At 48.8% G+C, this 8192-nt stretch overlaps 1 pseudogene; it reads right to left on the bottom strand.

The window, feature by feature from the left end:
• Positions 1 to 5476: 5476 nt before the first annotated feature.
• On the bottom strand, positions 5477 to 5642 carry LOC121154461 (annotated as a pseudogene).
• Between the last annotated feature and the right edge of the window lie 2550 nt (positions 5643 to 8192).

Below are 8192 nucleotides of genomic sequence, written 5' to 3'. Positions count from 1 at the left end.
GCAGCTCAGGTCATCCCTGTGCTTTTCAGGGAGGGATGCAGGCTCTGCCTGAGCTGGAGCGACCTGCCCCTTGTCCCCTTGCTTGATGCCAGTATAGAGTACAGCAGTTCACTGCACTCACAAGATGGAAGCTCCTGGCCCTCTGCCCGGGGACGATGGGGTGGGCTCCTGCACAGGAGGCCCCTGTGAGCTGTAGCTCCTGGCCGTAAGGCAGCCACAGCTCCGGGGTCTTTCTTTGCAGTGTCTAGAAGTTACCTGTTAATGTCCCCAAAGGGAGCACCTGTCTTACCGGGAAGCAACCCTGGCTTCCTGTTGGCATTCTCGGGCTATCCATGTGTGGTAAGGAACAAGTGTTTCTCACAAAGCAATGTGTGAAAAGCAAATGGGTCGGTACAAAGAACCCTCAAAAGGCAGTTTTACAGAATGATCCCTCGGGCCCCTGTGCCCCCTCTGCACCACTTGACTTTTCTCAGATCTCTCTTGTCTTTGCTGATGGAAATCCCTGCTCCTCTAGCCAATATGTGTGACTGTGGTCCAATTGCTGCCCCTTTCTATGCCTCACTTTCCTCACCTGTAAAATGGGGATGATAGTTCTCTGACATCAACAGCTGAGCTTCAAGCTGACATTGAATCTCTTCAGTTCTCCTACAGCTCTCTCCCTGAACACACATCCCTTAGGCAACAGGTTCAGTAGATCGGGAAGATCCGTCTCCAGCAGATGCAGCACTGTGCTTCCTCATATACTTGACTGTCCTGCAGCCACATAAAGTAAATGAATCCAGAGAGGCTTGAGGCCTTGAGCTCAAAAACAACGAGTTCATTAAATGTGGTGGCAAGGATGAACAACAGACACAAGCCAACAGGAGCAGCTCGTGTTCAGGGTAGCATGAGATGCAGGCTTCCAAGTCAACCAAGATATCTGCATTTCTGAAAAGACCAAAAGACCAAAGAGTGCCAAGCCTCAGAAAGGGTGTGAGCTTGTCTGTAGCTCCATCACCAGGCTGGGAGGCACCTGAGATGGCACAGCACCCAGTTCTGTGAAGTCCCATGAAGACCCCGTGCTTGAAGGGCATCTAGAGACCTGAGGACCAGAACCCGATGGGGACACTTGGCAGGAGTGTCCTGTGAGCACCGCAGCTGGGCCACTCCTGTAGGGGCTTGAGGTAAAACATCCCTGAAGCTTCCCCAAGTGGCAAACATACGCATTAATGCCTGTCCTCTCAGGCTCCTGACATTGCTTTGTGTGAGCCTCAAATATGATAATATATCTGACATGCTTTGTAACATGAGAGATATGTTAGGGAATCGGGAGAGTTCAACGAAATGCACAGAGATGAGACTACCTTGCCACTTAGGTAAGTTAGAAAGCAATGACTTGGGCCCAGCGTTGTAGCCTAGTGGTTAAATCCTTGCCTTGCATGCACCAGAATCCCATATGGGTACCGGTTCGTGTCCTGGCTGCTCCACTTCCCATCCAACTCCTTTCTTGTTGCCTGGGGAAGCAGGAGAGGATGGACACAAGTCTTGGGACCCTGCACACATGGGGGAGACCCAGAAGAAGCTCTTGGTTCCTGGCTTTGAATTGGTTTATCTCCAGTAGTTGTGGCCACTTTCTTTCTCTTTGTATTTCTTTGTCTCTGTAAATCTACCTTTCCAATAAAAATAAATAAATCATTAAAAAAAGAAGAAGAAAATAATGATTCACTCCCAGAGGACTGATAAGAGAACTGAGTCACAGTGTAGGCGTGTATAGTGTTGTGAACGGCAACACTGATGGCAAGCCCTGACTAAGTGCTAACTATTGCTCATTGTGGCATATTCTCTTGTTTTGTAGTAACTGAGCCATCCCTGTGGTCAGAGGCCTGGTTTGGTCTTGTACTTAACTGCTTTTTATGGCCGTTTCTCTTGACGTGCATGGAACACCCTTCTACTCATGGTCATCTTGTAGCATGTAAATAGGGGCGGACTGAATAGACTGAGTGGTTGGGGATTTTTAAAACACAACGATTCACAGTACAGCTGAGAGTTAAGCAGCAGATGTATCATGTCTTTCCAGGAGCTGAAAAACCACACTACACTGTGAACTCACTGCTCATGCGTCCACTTGGCAGGGTCAAGGTAGCACTGATGGCAAGTGGTTTCTTCGACAAGCCTGATAACTGAGTGACCCCAGAGCACAAGAAAGTAGGAAAGTATGTGTGTGTGTGTGTGTGTGTGTGTGTTGTAGAAAGGATGTAGGACACCCTGTGTGAGAAGGCGATGTGTTCCTTTGGTAAGGCATAGGACACTTCACATCTGGGCCTTCCTCACTATCGGCCCACCTCCGACCTGTCTCTTAGAGCTTTTCAGAAAGTTTCCTCAGATCATGTCATCGTTCATATGCAACCTCAAATGGGACTTCATGACAGGTGCAGAGTGATGTCAACCACACCACACTGGGCAGAAATCCCATGGCAAGTGTAGGAGCAGCTTCTACGTGGCTGTGTCTTAGCATGTCCTTCAATTAAAGCCAAGGACAACATAAAAACACAACCGAGTGGTTCACACTCTGCCAGTAGGAGTGAAAATTGGCACGACCTTCTCAAAGCACAATTTGGCAGTAAGTTGCAAGCCTAAAGACCTACCTCCCCTTTAACTCGGCTTTTCCTTCGAGAACTCTGTCCTACAGAAACATGCACACACTTGCTCAGGGGTGTGGGCCCAGAATGTGTGTTACAGCACGCCACTGATAGAAAAGACCTGGAAATGGCCCAAGTGCTCATCTAAGTGCACAGAGATACAAGGATGCTCACTACACCAAGTCTGCAAATTGCAAGACAAAGAGCTAGACAATGCACATTCCATTTATAGGAGCTGTTTAAAACCTGAGGCGATTTAGTGAACAGACTACGGAGGCATGGAAAGGCTCCAAATATAGATTAGGCAAGAAAAGTAGGTGGCCAAATGCTTAGGATAGTGATATTCTTTTTGGTAGTAGGAACAAGACCAGGATGAACAGACATGCAACTATTAATAGTTCCGATCATGGTGGAGAGCAGGAGAGTACCAGTGACTGCCATGCCCCTGTGAGAGCTCTATAGTGCTTCACTTCGTGATGGAGGATGTATTTAAAAATATAACTTGAAATTTAAAACTACACAGACATATACACCTAAGGGTAAATAAATCCAAAGGTACCAGGGGCTATGGCTGTGCATGGCCTTTGGAGCCAGGCCGCTTGGAACATGATTCTGAAGATCCAGAGAGGAAGTTGGAATGGGGCTTTGGTGAGTGGTGGCCACGGTTTATGGGTCCCTAGGGCATAGGCAACTCAAAAGATTTTTTTTTCATTGAAAGAAAGGAGCCACATCTGCTTGTTTGTAGTCCTGTGCCAAGTACCTGAGCAGTGCCAGTACAGAAGATGTTTGGGACATATTTTTTTGAGCAAGGAAGTGAAAGGATGCTTGAAGGAAGGAAGCAGAGGCTCCATGTGTTCTCTGCCCAGCACGCATCCTGTTGCAGGGCGGTAGGAACTCAGGGCGCCTACTTGGACCCCCAGAATTCTCTTCTTTTCCCATCCGTCTAGCCTGGCATTCCCACCTGGTGGAACCCTACTTGTTCTGTGATCTTGAGGGTCCATCATATTGTCTGAATTCAGACAGGACTACTCAACCTTATGGATGGACTAGGTTTTGACAAATGGTTTGGGTCTGGACTGTCCTCAGGACATGGGATAGGGGTACAGCACAGCCTTAGACTTCCAGTTTTTGACACGGACGTGACTTTGTCACTTACAGGTATGACCTGGAAATCATGTCATTGTCACACTACTCTTAACTCCAGTTTTCTCACATGTAGAATAGGGGCAGTAAGAACACACACCACAGGACACCCAAAGTTTTGTGAAAATTACTACTTCGTCTGCCTGCCTCGTAGTCACACAGCCCGGGGGGATTACCTCTGCATTCTTAGTCCTGGACGTTTTACTCCCAGGCACTTTAGAAAGAAGAGGAATGATTGAAACAAAAATAGGAATTCCAGCCTGCTTATGTTCATAACTCGCTTAGGAAGCAGACAGTTGGGAGTGAGCACAGTGTTGCTTAGAGCTTCCCTCGGGCTCCCACCAAAGAAGCATGCTCTTCCCCGAGTGAGCTCTTCCCCTGAGTTAGCTAGTCTTAGCAGGACTGCAAAGCATACACCGGCTCCTGTCCTGCCTGTCCCTCTTTGCAGTGTGGTTTTTTCATTCCTTTTACCAAAAGTACCTTCCATCCCTCTTGTCGTTGGATCTGGGCTTGCTTGGGCCAACAGGTAATGAACGGAAGTGATACGAGTGAAGCCTTGGAACGCCCTAGGCCTTGGTGTTTAATTCTTCTGAGCTTTAGATGTCGAGGACACCTCTTCAATGAGGCTCAGAGAGCTTGTAGAGGAAGTTACGTGGAGGAAACCTGAAACCCTCAGGCCGATAGCCTGTCACACTTCTGGGAGAGGTTGCTCGAGACCATTTTCACCTGGTAGAGCAGACAAACCACCCAGCTAACTCTGGGCCAAACTGCCAGCTTGCAGCATCATGAGCTAACAAGTGATTGCAGTTTCATGATGCTAAGCGCAGGATGGTCTGTTACGTAGCAAGAGCTTCCGGACCCCAGGGCTCCATGCACCCTAAGTGTGCTGCTGGCCACTGCTGCTTGTCTCAAGGCATTTTCATCTGCACACATCAAGAACAGGACTCTTGAACTTCTGTCACCAGCCCTGCTCTTCCTCTGTCTGCTCTCTTCTTTCCTGGGAACTTAACCCACCTTGTTATTCAAAGCAGGAACCTCTCACCTCCCTGTCCACCACCACCCAAGTTGAGATTTAAGATGTCCCTCAGTCCTTCAGTGGACAATTTCTCTCTCACTCACCCTCCTGTTCATCTCCACTGTTGCCACCCTGATCCAGAGCAAGTGAGCATTCTCCTGCTTGGAGAGCAGCAATTATTTCCTGGCCATGCCACCATTTCCCCGTGAGCCCTTGATGATTTGCTCTCTGCCCAACAATAGTGTGAATAGAATACACTCTCCCAGCTCTATCTCGCTGTACTTGTGGTGACCCCCATCGCACACACGTCTCACCAGGACCACACAGGCCTGAAGAACCAGGGCCTGCTTCTCCCTGAAACCTGTCTCTCATTGACTCTTCACTTTGCTCTTTGTGCCTGTTTCCTACCTTTGGTGTCTCTGCATTCTACACTTTCCCTAGAATTTTCTCCCCACTCCTTTCTTGGCCTTGCTAACTTGGGTTACTGATTTGGATGTCATTTCAAGGGGTACAGCTTTAATGTAACTATTTCTCTCACTAGACTGGAAATTCCTTGTCTTCCATGTACATTATAAAATATATAGCTCCTATCCCAGTGTGTGGCACATGGTTGGTCATTAATATCATTTTTGTTGGATAAATGAATGAAAGAACAAGTGGTTGCTAGATGCCTTCAGTCATCTATATAATTCACCTATATTTCTCTTAGACTGCATCCTCTCCTAAAACGAGAGAAAAACGATCATCAGTGGCAAGTGGCAGTTGTAGAAAAGTAACACCAGGAGCCAGCTTTATGCTTGGGGAGGATGCTGCATCTCTTCCTTGTGGATATATTTCTTTTTATAAAGGATTTATTTGTGGGGCCAGCAGTGTTGATGTAATGGGTTAAGTCTGTGTCTGGAAGGTTGGCACCCCTATGGAAGCTCCAGTAGAGAGAAGGAGGCAAGGAGGGAAGGAAAGATGGAAAAGGATATCTTCCCTTCAAACTTAACTCCTCAAATGGCCACAACAACCTGAGATTAGCCAGACCGAAGCTGGCAGCCAAGAACACCATCTAGGTCTTCCACATGGTTGGCGGGAATCCAAGCATTTGGGGAATCACTGGTGCCTTTCCAGGTACATCAGCAAGGGACTGGACTGGCAAGAGTATCCAGGGCTCAGGCAGGCACTGTGCTACAGGATGTTGGCTTGCTTCTTCAGCAAAGGTTTAATCCATTGCTCCACAGCACTGCTCTTAGCTTCCAGGGAAACACCGTGAACACACAGAACATGCTCAACATTATGGAGCTTACAACTGAGTGAGGAAGATAACCTCAAATTAAATAATCACATCGTCGATGACGTAACAGCAAAGTAAGTTAGATCCTCTGAGATAAACAAGTAGGTCTGGCGGGAACCCAGAGTGACAGAACCATGCTAGACTGAGGATCACAATGGGCTCTCTTGCAGAAATGATGCTGAGATCTGAAAGATGGATCAGTGTGGACGAGAAGGGAGAGGCTTGCCAGTGAGTGCACAGTTCCTGTCATGAAGGCAGGTCTTGTGGAGGCGTACAAGAGAGGCACACACCACTGTACATGCATACACTGCCTCTGCTTCTCTGCATGTCTTGCTCGGAAAGAGGTAGGTGATGAGCTTACCAAGTCCAAAAAATTTCTCACCAGGCTGCCTTTTCTTTCTCACTAGATAGTCCTTTACTGGGAGGTGAAACTCAGGGTGGAGTTGACTCAAAAGCCTTCTAATTAAGAAATAATAAAATGCTAAGAAGTGAGCAGGACACATGCATCCCCAGGGGGCTGCATTGTGGTGTAGCAGGTATGGCCTCAACAGGCGATGACAGCATCTCAAAGTGTGCTGGTTTGTGTGCTGCCTGGCCCACTTTCGAGCCACTTCCCTGCTGGTGGCCTGGGAAAGCAGGGGACAATGGCTCAACTACTTGAGCCCCTGCCATCCATGTGGGAGACTGAGGAGACCTGCTTTGGCAGCCATCTGGAGAGTCAGCCGGGGGATGAGAGATGTCTCTCTGTAACTCTTTCAAATAAGTAAGTCTCAAGATTTATAGAGATAAAGTGAAAGATTATTTCCCATCCACTGGTTCACTGCCCCAAATGGCCACAAGGGCCAGGACTGGGCCAGGCTGAAGACAGGAGCCAGGATCCCGGAGCTTCTTTTTGAGTCTTTCAGGTGGGTGTAGGGAGCCAAACACTTGGGCCATCTTCTGCTGCCCTCTCAGGCACATTAATAAGGAGCTGGATTAGAAGTGGAACAGCCGGAAATTGAACCACTGCCCATATGGGATGTTGGCATCACAGATGGAGGCTTAGCAGGCCATGCACAACCATAGCCCCAATAAATAAATCTTTAGAAGAAAAAAGAAAGTGTCTGCTACAATGTCTAGTTTTATCTTCCCTCTCCAGGAACCTCAGGTGCCAGACAGCCTGATTCAAGGCCATGCACTCTCTGTTTGGGCTCCTGGGCCTTCTTCCTTCCTCAGGAAACTCAGGCCATTGCTCACGCTGGGACTCCACAAGATCCCAGCTCAGAGCCTCCAGCTTCCCTCTCCCTGGCTCGCTCAGCACCCCAGCCTGGATCCTTTGCTGGCCCTCCCCAGATGCACCCACACTCTACCTGCAGCCTCCGTCTTGCCAGACTCTTGTGTAGACTGCTGCTCCCCCCCCCCACTACAGGAGTCCTCCTTCCTGGCCAGGTGCTTCACGCCCCCTGTTCCCTGGGTCCTGGATCAGAAGCCACTTTGAGCAGATTTCTGCAGCTGAAGGCTGTGAGACTACAGATGGGAATGAGAAGGATTCTACCGCCTGTCCTTGCCCTCTCCCCCAGCCCAACACACACACACACACACACACACACACACACACAAAACACATATACATACACGACCCCCTGTGTGTTCTTGCCCTCCTCTCCCCTACCCCCACCACATGCAACACAAAGCAGCATCTTGAAAGTAAAGGAGAGTGGAGGTTGCAGGGGCCAGTGTGGTACCAGACTTCTGTCTGCACTTGAAGCATCTGTATCGAACGCGCCATGCCCCACGCTGCGCCCAGGGAGTGGGGTTGTTCTCTCTGTTGGTTGGAGGTGTTCTTCACCATGATTCAATGAGATAAAATGGTCTTTGATATGCTTTGCATCCTAACTCAAGTGAGCCTGTATTTCCTGCAGCCCTACCAGGAAACACCGGAAAGAGTCAGATACACTTGTCCTGCCCCTATGCTACATCAGAGAGAACATCCAGGGTGTGGGGAGTCTCCCACAGGTGCTCCCAAGTGTCTTCTCATCTGCAAGTCATGGAGGAAGAGGAGCTGTTCAAGAGCTCATGGAAAGGTGCAAGTAGCATGGGTGTCTCCATCCTCTGCGAAACCTGAGGTGCCTTCCTAATTCCCATGGCACTCCTGTCT

Source organism: Ochotona curzoniae, unplaced genomic scaffold (genome assembly GCF_017591425.1).
Source record: "Ochotona curzoniae isolate NIBS_2020 unplaced genomic scaffold, NIBS_Ocur_1.0 contig_1, whole genome shotgun sequence".
Taxonomy (NCBI): domain Eukaryota; kingdom Metazoa; phylum Chordata; class Mammalia; order Lagomorpha; family Ochotonidae; genus Ochotona; species Ochotona curzoniae.
The sequence above is the reverse complement of the archived record's forward strand: the minus strand, read 5'-3'. Positions and strand labels throughout refer to the sequence as shown.